The 22,824-nt window shown below is 36.3% G+C and overlaps 2 long non-coding RNA genes across 2 annotated transcripts; both read left to right on the top strand.

The window, feature by feature from the left end:
- The first annotated feature begins 13,504 nt into the window (after positions 1–13,504).
- LOC148854584 (uncharacterized) lies at positions 13,505–14,918 on the top strand. The gene is made up of 2 exons (XR_016113225.1): positions 13,505–13,874; positions 14,097–14,918. It is a non-coding gene; the product is annotated as an uncharacterized LOC148854584 (long non-coding RNA).
- Positions 14,919–20,455: 5,537 nt separating this feature from the next.
- On the top strand, positions 20,456–21,865 carry LOC148854583 (uncharacterized). The gene is made up of 2 exons (XR_016112561.1): positions 20,456–21,249; positions 21,341–21,865. It is a non-coding gene; the product is annotated as an uncharacterized LOC148854583 (long non-coding RNA).
- The last annotated feature ends 959 nt before the right edge of the window (positions 21,866–22,824 follow it).

Below are 22,824 nucleotides of genomic sequence, written 5' to 3'. Positions count from 1 at the left end.
GGAAAGTTTTTCAGAAACAAGGTGCTACTGACAACTGAGTGAAATGTGGAAATTACTCCAGTATCCTTGGGCATTTGGAGAAGAGCAGCTCCGAGCGTTACGGGATCTGCGAGAAGATGGTGGAGCAACCGAAGCCCGAGAAGAGAACGTTTCAGCATTTGCTTTGGACTAGACAAAGTTTTTTTTTACAACACATACATCCTTGTTACATTTTCCCATTATTAATTTATTAATTATGTCAGACTCAGACATCTCTAGATTGGGTCAGGTTCAGGGTCACGCCGGACTGTTTCGGATCATTTTCAAAACGAAACAATCTCCATTCTCCAGCACACTTTTCGGAAACGTAGTGGATGTAATTGCGTGAATCTAGTAGGTTAGTAAATAAGGTAGCTCATTTCACAACAGTTTATTGTAGGTTTGAATCCGATTTGCTAGTGAATACATTTACAAACTGGGCGATGGAAGCCTTAGAGGAAAATAGCAGAATTGTCTCTTAATATTTTATGTATTTTTTCATATTTTTAAGGTCTATAGTAGGTAATTTGTTTGTTTCTCAATATCTTAGTTTTCTTGTATATCTAATACAAATCCTACTTATTTTCCTTATTTCTTCAATGAAAATATTCTTTTGTTAAAAAAGGGAAAAAAAAAGAAAAGAATATCCTCTGCAATTATTTATTGGATTTTAAGGTGGGTTATTTTCTCCTTTCAAGACTATGAAACGGTTTGAGGTTTGTTGAATTCAATAGTGTAAGAATCGAGAACAGAAACCAGTAAACCAGTCAGTGAATAGAATAGAAAACAATGATGATCATCATCGTTAATTCGTTATCCGTCAGCGCCAAACAGGACATAGTTATTGAGAGGGGTTGAGAGAAACAGTTATCATCACCAGTGCTTTATAAGATGCAAGCTAGTAGTAGCTAGGTTGGTCACATCAAGACTCAAGAGCATTTATATTTACACAAGCAGAAAATGTTATTAAAATATTATTTGTACACGTGCTAAGCCATCAGGGAGAGTAGTATATCTGAATTCCTACTCCAGGGAGTAGCTAGCTATTCTTTGCCTCATTTCCCTTCTTACTAGCAAAACTTCAAAACCTGGGGCTGGGGGGCATAAATAAAATAGTGTTGGGTAGATGCCTTGCCACAACCCAGGATTCCCTCTCCATTGAATTAGAATTTTCAATCCAGAATTCAAGGAATAGACCAATAAAAACAAGATTTATTTAGACAAAGTGAAGCAAAGCAAGAAGAGGTTCCACAGATTTTATTTTATGTGATGTTTTAAATGCCAAGCATTCTTTTAATATTTTGCTTTATCGGGATCCCCATTGAAACCAGCATGCATCTAAGATTTATAGTTCCAACTCAGCTTTGGATCCTCTATTAATTTGTAGTAGCCATTGGGATTTGGGCCTTTATAAAAGATTGATCATCAGCAGCTTGTTTTGTGGTCTAATCTCTCCTCCTCCCCCAATAGCAACAATGAGGTATTATAGAATTCACTAGAATCAGTATTAATACAAACTAAAATTAGTATCATCTTAATTACTTGGTGCAGAATATCCAACATAATTTTACTTATTTATTTGTTAATGACTCTAGTAATGTTGCTTCTTCTATAATTACCAACTATTTCCCATTGTCATGCAGATTAATTTCTGTACTTTGATGATACAATTCGTTGTGAGAAACCTGTTCCTTTAATTTGTTGATATGTTATTTTAGCTAGCTCTAGTTAGGAAAAAAAAAAAAAAAGCAAATCATTACTCAAATTGGTTTTTGACATAAATATAATTGTTAAAGCTTGCCAAATATGTTTTTAGAGACAAGATGGCCTTGGGTAGAGGAACAAGAAAAAATAAATTTGGTTAAATTCTGTCCCAAGTTGTTCTTGCAATCAAATATTCAACCAACGATGGACTATTAAGCCTTTTTATCTTTCATTTGCTTTCTTTACCATTAATGCAGCATTAGAAGAGGATATTAATATTATTTGATATTATTATGTATTTATTTATTATTTCTTACAAATGCCTTCAATAATTCTAAAACCATTCAAATTTACACTTGCACAAGGGGGGAGTAATATCCACACCCTCTCTTTTGCATGAGTTGCCCAATAGACAAATATGAAAGGTCCTTGTCTTGTCACAACCACTCAACATCTGTTAGAGAGAGAGAGAGAGTAAAGTTTCTAATGCAAAGACACTATAAACATAACAAAGATGTTCCTTTCATGTTAAACAAGCTACTTGAGTCATGAAAATGACTTTGAATCTTTGTTAATGGGACATCTACTTTGGAATTCTAATGAGGTACAAAGATGCTTACTGCTAATCACATATTAATGTAGCTTTATCTAATAATAATAATAATAATAATAATAATAATAGTATTAGATAGGAGTTAGGTTTATGAGTTAATTTCAAACCTTTGGTCGTCACATGAAAGAATCCCTGACAACCCCAGAATTGACAATTTTTAAATAATATCACCACCTTGTATTAGTTTTATTGTTATTATTATACTCCTGTAATCAAGATATTTACACTCCATGTGGCATACATCTTTTGTTTTGTTGAAAGCTTGATTCTTGTTGGTAAAGGGAAAGCTTTAACACAAATTATTTATAATGAAAAAGTACAGCCACATGAGAAAGAAAAGATAAGCATTAGAACATTGCACATGATCATGCAGATCCCCCATCTTCAGATATAGCTTCATTCTGTGCATCTAAGTGCAGCTTCTCATATTTAAATGTTTCTCAGTACTATGAACCATAGGCAATGTCTCCCTACATTATTTGCTGGGGCAACCATGCAGAAACCCAAGGTTGGCTCTTCTAACTGTTTCTAAAACTTTACAGTCAGCTCTCCTCCTATTCCTAGCTATAAAAACATATATATACATATCAACAAAGTCTTACAGCTTACTCAAAGCACATACTATACTTGACATTTGGATTAGAAAACTGCAACCTAAACCAAATTGATACATCTGACTATCTATCTATTGTTCATCCACACAGATTATTCTATGAGCTTACATGATTATACTAACCTGGCTGCAATAATTTAATGGCCGTACTTCACAAATTCTAACTAAATCACGAAACCGGATTAATAAATATGGCAGACGTGCGCATAAACAACCAAAAGTTAGTATTCGATGATACAATAAAATATGTATTTAGCATAAAGTAATATATAAATTAAGGGCAACTCTTGGGTTTTTCTTGTGCCCTTTACAAGTGGTTAGCTTGGGGTAATAGTGTTAGTGTGGGGGCAAAGGTAGAGAAAGGAGTTGGTGATAGTGGGGGCCCAAATGATGAATGCCAAGGATTGCCCATCTGACAAACTGTCTGGACTACAGGACCAGGCATGGCATCCTTCCATGTGCCTGACCAAGAGGAAGAGTGGTTATCAAGAAACGAACATTAATTAATTTCGCTTCTTCTTCTTTTTTTTTTTTTTTTTTTATTTATTTTCTAGGTGTTTTAGAAGAAACTAAGATGCAGAGACAGACTAATGCCAATATATTAATGTTTTCAGAAAACTTAACAAATGAAAATTCCATAAACAAAACTCTCTTCCCGTTCCAAGCACTAAATCTTAAGTCTACATTTGTAGTTTAAGTAGAGGCCTAGACAACAGTGCCATGAATGCATTTGTCACTCTCACAGTTTTACTAGATTAATTATATGAACAAGATTATATTTAATTTGTAGATCATTATTAATATAAAACTAAAACTCCACTATATAATAATACAGCCACGTAACACATAATAGTTATCCATTGAGTAGAGAAAAAGAGCAAAAGGCGACAAAAACAATAATAGAGCGGATGCACCGATGCACCACCACCCATCAATTGGGACTTGAAAAACATAACGAAACAAAAATCTTTCATTCATCAACTTGGATGCAACTATGCAAGCTCCTCTCCTAAGAAGTTTCCGTATAATCTTTATATATAAACCTCTATGTCAATTCAATGAAAAGGGTTTGTTTGTGTTTTTATGCAAGAAGGGAACGTGCTGGGCGGGATATATAGGGATAGCCGGATAGGAATATAGGACTGAGATATATAGCATCTAGGTCGCGCGTGGGGATGAGTCATCCCACTGACACGTGTACTTCATGATCATTGGTCTTATTATCCTGCCACGTGGATCCATGTGTGCATGAACTTTTTGTTTTCTGGGTTTCTCATGGTTTGCTTTCTTTTGTTTTGTTTCTCAATTTTCTGTTTGCTGAAACTTGAGAAAAATTAAAGGACGGATGCATGATTGATGAAAATGAAATAAAAGCAACGAAATCCAACAAATATAGCCCATAGTTTCTGTTTCTGTTTCTGTTTTTTATTTTTCGTATTTTTAGTTATTTAAAAGAGTATATGCTTGGCTTTCATTTTTACGCGTGTAATCAAGCAGAAAGACAGAAAATAGAAGAGAAATGGGTGGGTGAAAGGCACAGCGATTCTGTACTTATTCGGGGGATTCCTGATTCTTGGTCGGGAAATCGGGATTCCTCATTGCAGGAGTTTCCGTGGGCGGTCAAAGAAACCGTTGGTTAGAACCTTGAACTCTCTTTATTATTTGGCGCCTACGGTTTTATCATCTACCGAGAGGGAGAACCAATCCAAGAAGAGAATCATAAATTTTGTTGGGGAAAATGGGGTCACTGTAACTTTGGGGGAAAAGTTTTGAGGCACGTCTAAAGATACTGTTTTTAAAACGTTATTTACCCTCACTCTGTTTTACTGAGTTTGCTGTTGGATCATAGGCAAATTCGTTCTCAGGATACAACAGAGTCTTGGACGAGAATCTGCAACCAGCAAAGTTGAAGAGTCTCTAAAGAAACCTTTTGTGAGACTGTAGCAGACCGGACTGAGAGAGAGAGAGAGTGAGTGAATTTCAAAATTGTGTTTTAGAGTCTGATTCATGCTTCTTAAATAATTTGTGAAGAGGTATGAAAAAAATGTAAGTGCTGATTTAGAGAAGGCACATTGATCTCAATTGTGACTGTTCAAAAAATAGTTAACAGTTAGTGATTGTTAACTTTGAATTGTACCTCTTGATTACACCCGATCGAATCGTGACCGTTGATCTCATTAGTGGTGATCAACAGCCATCAACGCACTAAAATCAAAGCCATCAATCGCGAGCCACACGGGTGCCTTTTCTCCTCTATTAATTCTAAGGAGTGTAAATTAGCTTCTATTGAAATACTGAAAACAAAACTTATAATTTTCCAATGTGGGACAAGTTCAAAATTAAGTTTTTATAAGAGAAAAAACTAATTTTTAAATCAAGTGTGTAAGTATAATTTCTCATGTAATTGACCAATCAAATCCATTGAATTTTATCTCTTATGAGATTAAAATCCAATAAATTTTATGAAAGCATTAGCTCTGATGTATGTCTAATCATAACGTCCCACTCTTTTTGCATGAAAACAAAAGCTGACGCTGACCCTTAATTATTTTCTCTGAAATGAGCTTGTTGGCATCTTTAGCTGAATTTAGTGAAAATTACATGCTTGTTGGGCCACAAATGATCGGATCTGAATCAAATATGCCTAGATCCATCATCCATATTTGATCTATTAATATTTATAATCCATCGAATCTGAATGACATCTATCAGATTTAATTGGATCCTTCAAATTGACATTTTAATTGAACATTTAACAAATTAAATTAACAAATGATCAAAATGACTAAAAATGAGTCAAAAATAAGTTTGTACGTTTGTAATGGATACAGGTGCAGGCACCAAGCAATGGTGTGGTCCTAGGTTCTCTGAGAAGGGAGAAAACAAGTAAAGTTCTTTTTTATTGTAGTCCCAAAACCACCAGAATCATGTAGCGTCAGTTGGTGTTGGGTTGAAAAGGCGACACAAATTCAAGCTGTAGGCGGTAGTTCTAGAGCCACCGTACAAAAACGTTCCATGGGTGATCGGCTACCAAAAGCCCAAAACAATGGGTCTTTCTTTTATAGTGTTTTCTGACAACTGGAATCACAAAACCCTAATATATCATTATATCTGCACTTTTTAAGTGAGCCCCAGTTGTGTTTTATCCTTCCGAACAGTGGACTTGGAAACGTAGGGACGATATTTGCCATAATCTGGTTCTTATATAAGATTCCGTTTGGTTGGACAAAAAATAAATAAACAAAGAGAGAGATATATACAATAGGAAAAGGCAGTTGGTAGTCAATCAAGGGTTATTATCAAAATTTATGGATGGATTTTGATTGATCAAAACTGTTTTGATACCATGTTTTTTCCCACATCATAAATTTTCCATTTTGAGAGTGGTGAACAATTGATATTACATGTCTTGAACCATCTATCATGTCCATGCCCCAGCTACTAAGCTGGTCTAGAGGATCAAAATTCAACTTGTTAATCAGATGATAATTTACAAAAGAGAAGTACTTGCAAGCTTTAACTAAGGTTTAAAAATTTGGCTTCAAAATAGAATCACTTTAGTCACCAGTTTTAGGGCCAGTAGCTCAATTGTTCGGTCCAAAAGGGATCATCCCATAACGTTTTGAAAAATAAAAGAATAATAAAAAAAGACCGAAAGACTGTTCATTAGGTCGGGTTGAATGATTTAATGGTTCAATCGCCGATGGCCAAGCCAACAAGTTTTTTTTTTTTTTTTATATGAAATACCGAACCAAAGTAAGTATAAAAGATATTTTTTTTTTTATATTCCTCCGAGCAGATAAAGACAAAACTATGCATAGGAGAGGAGACACGAGATTGTCTCTTCAAAATCTTTTTCCCCAATAAGGTCAATTATGAAGAGAATAAAGGCAGAAATGCTCTTTTCTTTTAAACTAAAAGAACGGCCACAATGGCCTTAACCAAAGTGTTGAGATTTTAGACTTTATTAATTACTTTAATTAATATGTAAGTTAATATGCTATATTGCTATATATGTAATATGTTTGTGTCTCTCTCTATGTATATAATTAGATTCTTTCTGGCATCACAGTCCAACCCTTCTAATACATGTATGGTTATACACCCCTGAATCCTGATTCTAGCTAATATGGGTTTTTGTCCGATAAATCTTCAAGTCAAGCCAATGAATGGTTGCCCAGTCCAGTCAATTGTTAGCTCTGCTATAATCTTCTAATACATGTATGCTATATATGTAGCATGTTATAAGTACGTTTCACCTCCCATACTTTCATGGGGAGGCTTAATTTTCATTGGTAATGACAATCTCATGAGTCATGATATTAGTTCCTCGAATAATGTTTTGCTGGAGGATCCAATTAGGGATCTTAAGTGAATCTAATTCTATGGTTGAAATATTGAATTCATCGTATGATCATCTTGGCTGTCATTTTTGTTTTAGTGAAAACAATTAAAAGGGCTTTAACCTTTTATATTGATAGTGTAAAATAAGATCAAGTTATGTGTAAAGATGGAAATTTTCCCTTTTGAATTGGAGTGTCCGTCTGCCCCATCCTAAATGGATGGGTTTTCCCTGATCTTAAACGAGAACAGGGTAGGGATGGAAAAAAAAAAAACTTTTTTGTCCCAAATTAGAGATGAGGCAGAGATGGGATTGGCATATAATTCTCTAAACCCGTCCTAAATCCAGTGGTAAATTATTAAAATACCTATAAGTTTATTATTAACTTCTAAAATTTTTCTTAAATTTTTCTCAAATTCCCAAAATCCTAAGATTTCATAACCCCATTTCTAAAAACTCTAAATTCTCATAATATCAATTTTAAAATATCCCCAAATTTTTTTAATCTTATTTTAAAATACTCGTATACCTTTAGGTGATTGCATTGGGAGAGGAAAAATTCAAGGATTTCATGTCCCTGGTGGGAAATGGATTCCTTGCCCGGTTGCCATTTTACGCATATACTCCGACTCTGTAATTCAATGAGCCAAGCTTTTGTTGGGCTTGCCAATGATAATCCAAATCAGAAGAGGAATTGTGACTGTCAAGTTAGGCCAAAAATTTCAGCTCTGCCAGAGTCAGATAGTTCAGAAAATATGATTTAAGAAAACCCGTGATTCTTCCACCGTAGCAATTTGTATTGGGAGTCCAAAGTTTGGAAACACCCTATCCACATAGCACAAGTTTCAGATCAAAACAGACAAACACCCATTCTATGCACCAAATTATACCCTTGAAAAATTGGGCCCCTAACACTCAAGCATTGGTTTTTAGGTTACAACCCTCACCATTTAAATATGTGGCTTTTTCATTTTTTTTAGAAACTTAGATATATGGCATTTTTGGAGAAGTTGTTAAAACCCACAACCCACTACCACCATTCATACAATTGGGCTTTTCATTTTCTAAAAAACTAGACATGTGGTAATTTCTGAGAAATTCCTATTAAAACCCTCAACCCATTACCAGGCTATAACCCCCCACCATTCAAACACATGGCATTCTCATTTTTTGAAAAGGTAGACACATGGCATTTTTCTGAAATGTTGTTAAAACCCACAACCCACTGCCACCATTTTCAATCAATTCCCCCCAAAAATGGGGGAAATGCAAAAGTGATTATCCACAAACACTTCTACCTACATTCTATCAATCTCAATTAATTATTAACCCTCTACTTATCATAACGAAAGAAAACTATTCATATTTTAATAATTATTAAAAACTTATTTTTTAAAATAAATATTTCTTAAAGTTTTAATAATTATTTAAAATATTAATAAATATAAATTTAACATTATTGATTTCATAATGTAAATTTAACATTACTCATTCCCCGTACTTAGTGCGGGGTCATTCATTAGTATATATATTAAAGGAAGGCTTTCAGGCCAAAGCCTCACCGCCGGTCAAACATGTGTCATCCCTTTTTTTATAGGAAATAGAATTTCAATTCAACTGCCCACTTTCCCATTTTTATAGGAAATAGAATTGAACTACCCACGTTTTCAAAAAATATTAATTCAATTCATTCACGGGTAAGCACACGTTGCTTTCTCTATGAATTAATAATTACCTTAATTCCATTAATTTAACTAAATTAATTAATTCATTTACATAAGTAACAAATTGATAAGAGAAGTACAAAATTATTCAATTATGAATAAAAATGATTAAATAATTCAAAGCATTTACTTAAACAAAAGCATTATAAAATAATTAATAAATTGGGAAAAGTACTATAATATGATTAAACAAATATAATTGATTATTCACTATAGAATGGATAGTTAAATAATAAAACGATTAGTAATTTACTAATTAAGAATTAAATTAAGGTTATGTTTGGTTTGAAGGAAAATGTAGGAAAAGGTAAGAAAACCTTTACAAACCTTGTATTAGTTTTCCTGTCTTTCCCTTCTTTTCCCTACCTTTTCCTTCAAACCAAACATAACCTTAGCAATATTAATTTACAGTATTTAATATAGCAGTTTATATTTTAAAACTTGACCTTATAAATAGTATTTATTATTGGTATCTATTAACAGAATATAAGGACATGTGTTTGTAATTTTTATTTCCAGTGTTTCAAAAATGTTCTAATAATTAATAGTAATTACCAATAACAGTAATTAACAGTTATTTATTGATAAAACTTATCAAAACTATATTGATTAACATTATTTATTATGATATTCATATAATTTATTTACGAATTTAATACTATTATATATATATATATATATTTATTTATTTATATGTATGACATTAACTCTCCCGTATTTAATACGGGGTCATTCACTATTACATGGACAATCATTAAGGAACTCTATATCATGGATCAAAGGACGGACTGCTTCTGGATTCTCCCTGTTAGCTTCCCATCTTGCCCTCATTATTTCCGGTAAATAAATGAGGTTACATCTGGTCTGGCCATCTGGGAACAAAGGATGCTTAGATGGGTATGGGCACCCACCATAACCTGCCATCCACATTTTTGCGAATTAGGACCCAGCATCAGATGGGTCTTACCATGCCCAATCATCTGATTTTACAGCATTTAATTGGAGGAATGGATGGATAATGAACACCGACACGATACCCCTTCTACTTATTTAAATTGAAATGACCAAAAGTGATCAGATTTTATACCTGTTTAGCTGGGGGTGTCTAAAGATAGTGCAGAAGATGTACCCTTTTACATGTCGCCAAAGGAATAGTCGGTCAGTAGACCTGGCAAAAAGTTGATCCAACCCGCGAATTCGATTCAACCCAATCCGAAAAAATAGGGTTAGGGTTTCATATTTAACAACTTGAACATGAAAATGACCCGACCTGACCCAATCCAAAAAAACTGGGTTGGGTCATGGGTCAACCCGTTGACCCAATTGTCAAGTCTAATTAGGATTATTTATGCATTGTTAGAAGTTTCCATTCTTTAATTTTTATTATTTAGTCTTTACTTTTTATTGTTTACTCTTTAAATTTTCAAATGTTCAAGTTTTTATTTTATATTTGGAATTATAAAGCTAATTCTTTTAATTTTAACATTTTTCATGTAATTTTCTTTATTTTTTTTAAATTTCAATTATTTTTTGGAATGACCCGAATTGACCCATAGGTCAACTCTAACCTAAACATTTAGGGTTAGAATCTAGCAATTAACAACCCAACCCAAAATTCAACCCGAAATACCTTGACCCAACCCGATTGCCAGGCCAACTTAGCTTGAAATAAGAATTGTCAAATGGACTGGATTTTGGTAGGACCCAATCCAGATCTCAAATGGATGTAGGTATAATCCAATCCAACTTGTAACACATAAATCATCCTTGTTCAGTCCAGTGAGACAACAATTTCAGAAAAAGGTCGAACCAGCATCACGGGCAATCGCTACCAAGGACGTCGTTCTTCAACAAGATCAGGGGTAGTGTCAAACAGTAAAACAGCATTACACCAGTAAGTGTGAAGCCTGTGGTGCTGTGCTGGCTCTCCTGCATTTCAATGCATTCTTCCCTCTCCCTCCCTCCATTTTATAACCTATCCTATTAATAATGGATTTTACTAGGGTTGCAAGTCGGGTGGTTGGTCTGCGTTTAATCTCAACACAAGTCTAACCTGAAGAATTGGGCCTAAGGACTGAGCCGGTGTCAAGCCCAATATGCAGTGAAATTTGATGAATTTGGGTTGGACTTAGAGGGTGTGTGTAATTATGTAAATAGTTGGACTTGGCTCACGTTAAGATAATGTTGGGCTGAGTTCGACAGGGCTCAGGCTATTTGAGGGCTAGGGTCAGATCGTGTCCATACCATGTGAAATTGTGAGATTTCACATAACCGATTTGTATTATTACATACAAATCTCCAATTGAACCAAAATGTTAAAAGGTCAACTATTCAGAGCAATTGAACAGTACGGAAAAACAGGATTCACATAACCGATTCCATATATAGTTGGGATAGGGCTTAGATGATAATGATAACGATGATGATGATTTAGAGAAATTAAAACTGGAGTTCAACTATGATACCGGAAAGACATGATATTCAAAAATCTTGTGACCAATCAACCACAATATCAGAAATGTAATAGCCAATCAGGTTGTATTTATAAAAGTCCATCAATGTGTTTTGATTGATCAAAACTCTTTCAATACCATATCTTTCCAACATCATAGATTTTCCCTTCAAACTGTCTTAAACTGAATTCAGGGCCATTCATAATACACCATCTCAGATCCGTACACATGAGGCCCATTTAGAGTGATGTGGTGTATCATAATTGACCCAATATCTTTTAATTTCTGTAACACGATTCGAAACTCATTTGTGTTGCATGGGTCTAACCTTGTAGGTTGCATGCTTCTAATGGACCAAAAAAATAAAGCTTCTAAAGGAAACTCAACAATTTGATTCTTCCAACCTTCATTCATTAGAAAGTGGAACCTTTTATGAAGAAATCGGCTTTGGACCCAAGGTTTAAAATTTCGATACGATACACCCCATATCGTACCATATATTTGAAAAACAGATATGGGATATGCATTGAAATCGTGTGTTTCGTCCTTTTTTCAAGTGCACCAGACATGTATTGGGGCATATCGGAGGCATATCGGTAGAGTATCGACGAAAAAGATACGGCCAAAACTAAAAATAAAAAATAAAGGGAAAAAACAAGCTTCTTTTCCTTGAAATAAGCCTTTTTTTCACCCCCCCCCAAATGACTCTAAAACGCCAAACCCCATTCCTAGAGTACTATATTTGCAAAAAAAAAAATTGCAAGAAACAAGTGCAAATCATTTTTTTTTGAAAATTTTTTAAATTTTAAAAAAATATGAAAAAAATAAGTATATTTTTTCAATTTTTTATAATATCTTATGATTTAATTTTTTCTTGAATGTTTAATTATTTTTTAGATTTTTATATTTTTAGAATTAAAAAAAATAAATAAATAATTATTATTTATATTTTATCATTTAATCACAACAATTGAATATATTATAATTCTATGGATGATTTTTCATATCCATAGACCAACTGAAATTTCTTATTTAATAATTATTTCTTTTTATTTTTAGAATTAAAAAATAAATAATTAATTAATTATATTTCAACATTTGATCACAATTATTGAATATATTATAATTCTATGGATGATCTATCATATCCACAAAGAAATTGAAATTTCTTCTTTAATAACTATTTTTTAATATATTATATAATGTTTATTTATTTTTATAATTTTTGAAAATAAATAATCAATAATTATTGATTATGTTTTCACTTATTGGTTGGATAAGAGAATTGAGTTTTTCCCATCCCTTAAAACATTAAAACTTAAGAATTATAATTTATATATTATAGTTAAGCATAGGATTTTTAATGAAATTATAATTACCTACAATATATTTCTTCATAAAACCATTAAAATATATTAATTCGATGTATATACATCTCATTGAAGTCTTATATTTAGTGTAATTGATGTATTTTTATGATTTATTAAAACATTTATAGTACTTTCAAGTATATCTATGCATATCTTACTTTTTTTTCCGATACACATGCATATCTAAGGCGTATTTCAATACGTTTCTTAAAATTGTCTTTCCGATACACATGACAATTCCAATACTTTCAACCTTACTTTGGGCCTAGTACACACATTTTTTAAACTTTCAACTTTTTTCTTATTATTCTATTACATACGACAATTTACACACATGTATTGTGGAATAGGTTGTGACAATTTGCATTTGAGTTTTTTTTATTGGTTTCAAATGGTAGGTGATCTAGTAATTTGTATATACTCTAATAGAAAAGGATGGACCAAGAAGCTTCAGGCTTGAGGAACAAAACAATCCGAAGTTTCATTGATGTCACATAGTGACAATGAGCTTCCACCTTGTTGTTGGATAGCAGAAGTTTCCAAGTCAAAAGGTAAATCCTTTCTTGCAGAGCTCGTTTCTTTTGACAAGTCAAACCCCCATTTCCCGTCTGTTAACTTCGTGCCCAAGAAACTTCAGTTATATAAGGTCAACAAGCAAATGAAAACTGAACAAGTTGTGAAGAAAATCATCCAAACACTTCCACTGAGAGTTGTGTGAGATAGGTGATGTTTCTAGCAGACAGTGATTGTTTGCTTTAAAACGGTGATAGAGGTCTTTCTATATTTCTGTCTTTCTGAATTCTGACCCACTACTGACCACTGAGGGGATAATCGCAAGGAAGATGGGCAAAGATAACAATAAGGAGATAGCGATTAGATGGTACTCACCATTCTTGAGATCATTTCTTCATGCTTCAACTTTTGTAGAAGCGGTGACAACGCCAGGGCTCCAAAAACTGCAGCGCCTTCTGATGAGACGGAGGCAACCATGGTAGCTGCAGCCAAGCATTTCTCTACTGCCCATAAAGTGCGCCTAGGTTAGTCTTCTTCCCTGCATGTGTGTGTTAGTGTGTTAGAGAGAGAGAGAGAGGGTATCCATAGAATTCTTCTTCCAGTATATACCAGATCAAGTTTAGGAGTTGGGTTGAACTGTACATATAGTGTTAGAAAAAGCTGTAAACTATTGTTGGCTTAAATTTCCTGTATGCCTTTACATATACACGTTTATAGTGGACGAATAATCTCCCCTGTGTGTGTAGGTGTTGAGTGAACGAAGACTCCTTGAGATACTTTGCTTGTTCAAAGTGCAATTTGAAGATTATCAACAAGCGTGTTAAACCCTGTGAAATCCCAATTTAATTGGTAGTGATGGAGTTGTATGAATTTAGGGTTCTATAAAACCAAGAAAGATGATCATCAGATGAAGGAGATGTGTTAAAACATGAAAGTAATAGAACTTGTCTTGCGCATAAAAAAAAAAGAATGTCTAAAACAGTATGAACTGGAACGAAACCTGAGATTTCGAAGGAAAGCTCTGCTTTCTCTTTCAGATATATATCAAGAGATCTCCTCTCCAAAGTCAAATTTGTGATGGAGCTCATCAATCACTCAACTAAAACGATGATACCATGTTCGGGCATTATTACAACCTATAATTATCATTTTTTTTTTCATTTTGAGAGGCGCCCTCATTTGATGAAAGAAAGTATTTCAACGCTGCAACAGTTTCATAGTGATTATAAAAAGGAGGCGGCCACCAGGAAACGGGGATATGTATATTGATGGTGCACGATCTGGTTATTCCTAGCTTGATGGCGATCCGAACTTCAATTGGGCAGCGAGCTGGATCAATCTGCAAAACAGTAGATCAAAGAACCCAAGGTAGCTAACCTGGCGAGGTTGCTCCGATGCTTAAGTGAGTACTTATACTGTGAATGAGAGCTGAATGCTTGAGAGCTTAAGTGCTAGTGAGTACTTCCAAATCGTGCACTTTGAACATACAGTCAATTTTGTGTTGTATTGAGTTTTTGTGAAATTATGAATAAACTTTGTGATTAAGCTCTCCGGGATGTGGAGATAAACTTTGTTCCATTTTTTAAGGAGAGTATTATGTTGATAAGGTTTATCGTTTACCTCCGATTCAGGCGGAGCCTTTGGAGTCGGTTATGTGGCATTTCGGCTCATTAGCTTTGAGCTGGAACTTCGATTATTTAGTCCCGAACTGGATTGGGTGTCGAGGTGCCTCTACATCGAGGTCGTTTTTTGGGCCAAGGTGGCTGAATACCCCAGCTCCGAATGTCTCGAACAAGGCTCGCTTGGCTGAATTGTCACCCCTCGATCAAATTGCGCCTATGCGTCCCTTTCTTGCTAAGTCGTGCCAAATCACCCATCATCAATTGCCCCCCACTCCTCGTGCCAGGGGTCTTAACCTAGTGTGGGGAGTTCATGAGGAGTCTAGGTAGATTTGGTGCGAGGTCTTGTCAATTTGGAGGGTGAATTGTTGGTCAGACCTATTCAACCATCTAGCTTGACCACAAAATGACCCAGGTCGCCTCTCGGGCACGGGCGGATGTCACACTATTTATAGATTCCGTGGACACCAAAGGGCGCGCTCAACCGATTTCATCCTCGAGTAGCGTGCAGCCGATCTTCATGGGAGTCGTCGGATTGTACAAGTCTCAGTCGTTGATTGCCAGATGTGGTGGAATATAAATAGGGGGCCGAAGGGCCCATTACCATCACCACAAATCGTGTAATTGAGCTCTCCTGAGATCACGTCAAAGTCCTTCAGCTCGCCACTCTTCCTTTTGTGTCCGAGGTTGTTGTCGTCCTTTTGGTGAGTTCATCTTCTTTCATTAGTTGTTCCCCTTTCCTTTTCTTGTCCAATATGTCTAGTGCTAGCATAGATAGGTTACTTAGTGATTCTAGTGAGCCCGAGGGTGCCGAGGTGCAGTCCTCGGCTCCCGCCGATGAGGCCACCTCTTCTTTATAGAGCTCCTCTTTACACCTTTTAGGGGAAACACCTTTACCCGACATCGGGCCATCTCGGCCTGTGGAACCTGAACCTCAGCTAGAAAGACCGACCTCCAGAGAGGGGGTCCCATCTTCTTCTCGGGGTCGAGATCCAGATGACTTCGACCCTTCCACAATGACTTCGGACAGATTGTTGTCCTTGGTAGCTCATTATCGTCTCCCCGACGCCCTTGCCTTCAGTATTCCTTTGGGTCAATACCCTTGGGTTCACGATCACCACGAGCTCGCGGTTTTTGAGGAGCATCTCGTAGTCGAGTTGCGCTTCCCGCTCCACTCTTTCATCATAGAAATCATTAAGTTCTTCGACATCACCATTGACCAATTACACCCGAACTCCATCTAAACCTTTGTTGGCACGATCTCACTTTTCCATAGTACAACCAACCTCTTACCCTAGACATCTTTAGTTCGATCTGCTCCATCAAGAAGAACTCTTCTTGCTTGCGTGGGGACACCCGGTAGAGCTCTTATATTTCCCCTCGCCCAGGGTTCAAAGTTCTGTTCGGTAACCCGAAAAAAGTACTGACATGAAAGATGAGGTACTTTTTTGTTCGGAATCTAAAGGGATGGCCATTCCTGACTCACTGGCGAGTGGCCATTAAGGATCCCGGGGTGAGGCTGGACGTTGAGACTAGGGCGGTCATTAATTGTTGGAGGGACCTCGACCTTGAAATGAAGGATTTCATGGCTGAGGAAAAGCTTGTACGAGCTAGGCTGAGTCCTCCTGGTAGGCCTCCACCTCAGCACACACACCGCTTTTCCATTTCTCTTTTTGCACTTACTTCAATTCGAGACTAACATTTTTCCTTTTCTCTTGCAGAAGTTGTGACAGGCGTTGATGCAGCTAACCTTCTCAGGAGTGTTCAGAGGGGAAAGAAGAGAAAGGCCTCGAAGAGGTCTTATTGGGAGGAGGTTGGTCCATCGATTCTTGCCCAACCCGAGGTCGCTGCGCCAGAGCCGGTCTCGGTCGAGCTCCCAGAGGAGGAGGTTCACTCCCAGCCTCTAGTTGTCAACCTGGACGAGGACTAGGATGAGGGGGGCCCACCTCAGGAGCTTGAGGGTACTTTGGTGCCCGAGCTAGGTGCATCTGATACCGGAAAGAGTCCACATGGTCGTTGCGGTCAAACGACCCATCATACTTGTCTAACGGGGGCATCTTAAAATCTTTTGGCATTGGAGTTGCCAAGAGCTCAGGAGACAGAGGGGATAACAGGCAAAGTAGTGGAGGCACAGTCTTTGTAGCCACCAAGCTCACTTCTTCCTTTCCTTTGGCTTGCTCTTCTTGCTGGCCTGCCTTTGCCGACAAGTTGTTCCTGGCCGAGGGGCGGCGTGTTTTGCGACGTTGTCGCTGCTGCTTCTTCACCGGCTCGGTGTTGGTACTACTCACTTGGTCTAGTCTGGTACTTCGGCATTGTTGCGAGGTAGATCGTAGTTCCTTCTCGTTGGATTCTCTTGGTTGTGGGGCTCGAACTGGCTATCTCGAGGGATGGAGAGGTCTGGTATCGAGTTCTCACCTTGAACTCTGAACTGATTATTATCTACTCGTGTGCCATCATTTTCTTGCTGGGAGTACCGAAGCGGATTCGCTGACTATCCCTAGACCTGTTTCTAAGATTTCCTTGCGAGACTGGTGGACTGCGCTGACCATCTCTCCTTCCATGGGGCGAAACCTAACTCCTGAGAGGAACTGGTACTTGCGAGGTCTCTTCACCTCGATGGGGAGATCGACTGATGTTTTGGTTGACCCCAGGCCGATTCGGGTTCTGGCCCTGACGGGGCCCTGGGTGCCGGGCCCGTGAGTAGATTATTCATGCATACCTTTGCCTTGAGGTTTCATGTCTTTATATACTGGAATAGTCGTGGGCCTTACGAAAGAGCTCCGGAATCTCCGAGCTATGGAGATAAAGTTTGTTCCGTTTTTGAAGGAGAGTAATATATTAATAAGGTTTATCATTTACCTTCGATGCAGGCGGAGCCGGGACGAGTTCTCATCGTGGTCTCGAGAAATTCAGAATCTGTTGGAGAAGCCTTTGGAGTTGGTTATGTGGCATTTCGGCTCATTATCTCTGAGCTGAAACTTCGATTCTTTAGCCCCGAACTGGATTGAGTGTCGATGTACCTCTACACCGAAGTGGTTTTTTGGGCCAAGGTGACAAAATACCCGAGCTCCGAATGTCTCAAACTGGATTCGCTTGGCTGAATTGTCACTTCTCAATAAGGTCGCGCCTATGTATACCCTTATCGGTAGATTGTGCTAAATCCCCCTCCATCATATATATATATATATATGATGGTGTGCTCCGTCAAGCCTGATATCAATGCTCCCTTTACTCTTACGGTGGTTTCCAAATTTTTTTATACATTAATACTTATTTAACGTAATATTTTCCATCATGACGAAGAAAACTTCTGGTAAAAGGTAACTTAATCTAATGGTTTCTGAATTCTCATTGACTAAGCACAGCTATATGGCTGACCGGAAGCAACTAAGGTAATAAGTCACTGAAACATACATTAATTTACTCCAATAAATTAAACTACAGCCACAAGACTTCTACAAGTAGAAATTGTGAATATATTCAGGTTTGAATTGCCTGAATATTATTAATAAGATATTCAGGTTTGAATTAAACTACAACCACAAAACTATTATTAATAAAAATATTTTTATTATATAATAAAAGTAATTTAATTAACAAAAAAGAATAAGATAAATTAAAAACTAAAAGCAATTTAAGATTAATATAAAACTAATACAAGACTATCTAACACTATTAGTTTTATAATTACTTTTTACCAACTTAAAATCAACTTAAGTTCCACAAAAGTTAAAATCTTAGTACAGTTAATTACATTTTATAAGGATTAATAAAAACATAAGTTAATAAAAAATTGTTAATTTTAAATAATTTAATTAATTGAAATTCCATTTAAAAATAGGGAAGATTATAAAAGCCTCATTGAGTTTTCTAACAATCCTCTGAAACTCCCCTGTGCTTTGGCCTTAACAAAAACATCCCTTATTGTTTCAAAAAAATGTGTAAATACCTTTCTTTTGTTAGTATTTCAAATAAAAATATGTTGATGTAATGCATTAATTCTTTTAAAAGACCAAATTTACCATTAACCAATTTCATTCACATTTAAATTTAGTAAAATACCTTGAATAAAAAGATTTGCTTCTTTTTACCTTACTTTAGACGCTTTACCTTACATTGCCCAAGAAGAGTAGGGAGAATTTACACTTTTTTTGGTAATTTCAATGTCTTTATTACTAAATGATGTTAATGAATGAAAAGCCAAGGGAAAGGAGGTATGTACACCTTTTCTTTTTCAAAACTATGGGGGGTCAAAACACAAATGTATATATAGAGCATAGGAATTTTACCTAAAATAATTAAAAATAATAAGTCAATAAAAACTAATAAAAAATTAACATTAAAAAAAGCAATACAAATGTATATAGAGCATAGTAATTAATCATCACTAAAGCACAATGTAATTGTGATCAGATAACTAAAAATAACCCAAAAAAATTAATACTTAAATTAAATTTAGATGAACACCACTTACTTAAAAATATCATAAATCTCCATCTTCAAATTTCCTTATAAAAAAACAAAACTACATAAAGTGGATGATGGAGCGCTAATCTTTTCTATATTAGACCTGTTCATGGGCCGGGTGGCCCAACGGGCCGGCCTGGCCCCCGGATGGGTTTGAACATGTTTATAGGTCTACGGGCTTAAACTCGGGCCAAAAAGCCTGGCTCGCAATAAATTCGAGTCGGGCTCAAGTTTTGTCAAAATAGCCCAGCCCGACCAGCCTAAAATTAGAATTAAAATGGGTTATGTGATTATGTCCATTTGAATAAATTTTTTGATTTAAGAATGTAAAACTGTATTTTAAAACGTAAAAGAAAAGGAAAAGAACTATATTGTAGGCCCATTGTTTATTTAAATAGGAAAAAAAAACTATCTGAATTTTTAATTCTAATTTAAATAAAAAAATTTATAATTTTTTTTATTAGATCGGGATTTGGACTTTGAGCTTTTTATCAGGCTAGGGAACAAGTTATAGAACCATGGGGCCGGGCTGAGGCTCGAACCTAACGTATTTCCATTAATGATGAATAAAATCTATATACACTATTAACACCATGTGCAAATATCTTTCCGCCGGTATGTGTTGTGTATACGTATCAACCTGATTCAACACGGAATATTGGTTGGAGAACCTGCAGATGCGATGCATTGACCAAAGCCCTTTTGGCATTTCTAATTATGCCAACGCAACACATGACCTAGCCATGACCACGATTATCTAAGACCATTTCGGTATCTATCAAACAAATTAAATATTTAAAAATAAAGTAAATTACAAGGATCCCCTGGTACTATGGGTCTGTGACAAAGACTCTGTACTTTGTTTTGCGATAAAACCCCCCTATACTATCACCGTGAGATAAAGACCCTTTCTATCAACCTTTCATTAAAGTCCGCCGTTTTAATTCCCATATTATATTTGTAATAAATATTTCAACAATTGGAAAAAAAATATTGTTCATATTCCCCGACCTCACTGTACCAAACATCGTCTCTCTTTCTTTTACTTCTCTACTCCACTTGCTCATTCGTTGAGAACTTCTCGACTCCATTTCCTCCAACCCCAATTACGTATTCTTCCGACAACCCCTTTGTCACCGTGTGAATCTCTTGATAATTCATCCAATGGGGCCAATACTCCAGTTCCCAATCTTCCTTCTCCACTCTCTCCCTCACCTTCTCCTCCTCCTCTTAACAAGTCGAGATATCACCGCAGAACAGGCAAGAGCAAACAGAACCGCCAGTTGGTTGCATTGATTCCTCCTCAGCGTCGAACCCGCCCACTTCCCTCAGTCGTTCGTCCATCGCATTCAGCAACTTCTCCATCACCAGCGGCATCGGCGGCAGGGGTGGCTCTTCTTCGGTCATCTCAACGACTTCTCCATCACTAGCGGCACCGGCGACAGGGGTGGCTCTTCTTCGGTCATCTCAACGATTTCTCCATCACCAGCGGCACCGGCGGCAGAGGTGGCTCTTCTTCGGTCGTCTCAACGACTTCTCCATCACTAGCGGCACCGGCGACAGGGGTGGCTCTTCTTCGGTCATCTCAACGACTTCTCCATCACTAGCGGCACCGGCGACAGGGGTGACTCTTCTTCGGTCATCTTAACGATTTCTCCATCATCAGCGGCACCGGCGGCAGGGATGGCTCTTCTTCGGTCATCTCAATGACTTCTCCATCACCAGCGGCACCGGCGGAAGATGCCATCACCGATCTCCATCTTCAACTCTACAAATTTCGCCGATCAATCTCAACCCCAATATATCTCTCCTTGTAACCAATCTCTCCTGAGATTTTCTTCGTCTCCATTATTTTTCCTGTAAAATATTTTAGTTATTTACTTGATATTTTTCTGTCTTTTTAGTTCATGTGTCCTGATTTGCTCCTGCTTCGACTCTGGCAAGAGACTGTGGCGGCGGCAATATGCAGCGGAAGAATGGTTCGAAGCCGAAGAAGAAAAAGTTAAAAGAACAGGATTTCTTGGAAAACAACACCCAGATATCTTCGATGGATTTCTTGTAAACACGGTCGGTTTCCACAGGTTTGGGGTTGTCCTTGTATGATAGGCGTATTGCTTCTTCAGGTGATTCACCTCTTTTCTCGCTCCTTGATGACGATATCGATGGGGAATTGCAGAGGCAAGAGGCGGAGATGGATCGATTCGTCAAAGTTCAGGTCTGCCTTTGTTAGACCTGGCAATTGGGTTGGGCGGGTCGGGTTCGGATTGTATGAAGGTATTTCGGGTTGATTTTGGGTTGGGTTGTCAAACGCTAGATCCTAACCTAAATGTTCTGGTTATGGTTAATCTATGGGTCAATTGGAGCCATTTCAAAAAATAATTGAAATTAAAAAAATAAAGAAAAATTACACGAAAATGTTAAAATTAAAAGAATTAACCTTAAAGTTCTAAATATAAAATAAAAAACTTGAAAATTTAACAATTTAAAGAGTAACAATAAAAAGTAAAGACTAAATAGAAAAAATTAAAGAGTGGAAACTTCTAATAATGCATAAATAATCTCAATTAGACTTGACAATTGGGTCAACGGGTTGAACCATCACCCAACCTAGTTTTTTGGGTCGGGTTATTTTTGCATTTGGGCAGCTAAATATGAGACCCTAACCCTGTTTTTTTTTTGTTGGGTTGGTCAATTTTTTGCCAAGTCTAACCTTTGTATTCAATTTTTTCCAATTCTCGAGCTTCCTGTCAATGAAAATTTAACGAAAGGGGGTCTTTGTCTCATGGTCATTGTACAGGGGGGTCTTTGTAATTTATCCAAATAAGATGCTCCATTTGACTCACAGACCTGGCCATATGGGACTCATTTTCTTATATAATGCATTAATTTCGTAGATTAAATTAGGATTTTATAAAGTAATTGTAAATTGATTTTACTTGACCTTAGGTAGGTTGTGTTTTGCACCATTACTGTTTCTAACTAAAATATTTTAGGTTTATCGATATAAATTTGTGAGAGATAATTTTTTATTTAAAACGTTTTGAGTTGATCAATACAAATCAGAATTTATACTTGAATTTCAACTAGGGGTGAGCATTTGATTTATTTGGTTAAAAACCAAATTGAATAAACCAAAACCAAATTAAGCAAACCCCTTATATAAAAAACCAAAATAATTAAAATTGAAAATATCAAACCAAAATTTTCAGTTAAAACAAAATTTCATTATAATACAATTTATATATATATATATGCTAAAACTGAAACTGAAATACACAAAACCGAATTAGCTGAACCAAAGTTTTTTAAACCCAAATTAAATAATCAAACCGAAAGAAATGTTTCAAATAAAAACAACAATAATCAGGTTGGGAGTGACTTGCATATG

The sequence above is a fragment of the Nelumbo lutea genome, chromosome 4 (genome assembly GCF_056320005.1).
Source record: "Nelumbo lutea isolate HS-2025 chromosome 4, American lotus-T2T, whole genome shotgun sequence".
Taxonomy (NCBI): Eukaryota; Viridiplantae; Streptophyta; class Magnoliopsida; order Proteales; family Nelumbonaceae; genus Nelumbo; species Nelumbo lutea.
Note: the sequence above shows the minus strand (reverse complement) of the source record. Positions and strands in the feature narration are given on the sequence as shown.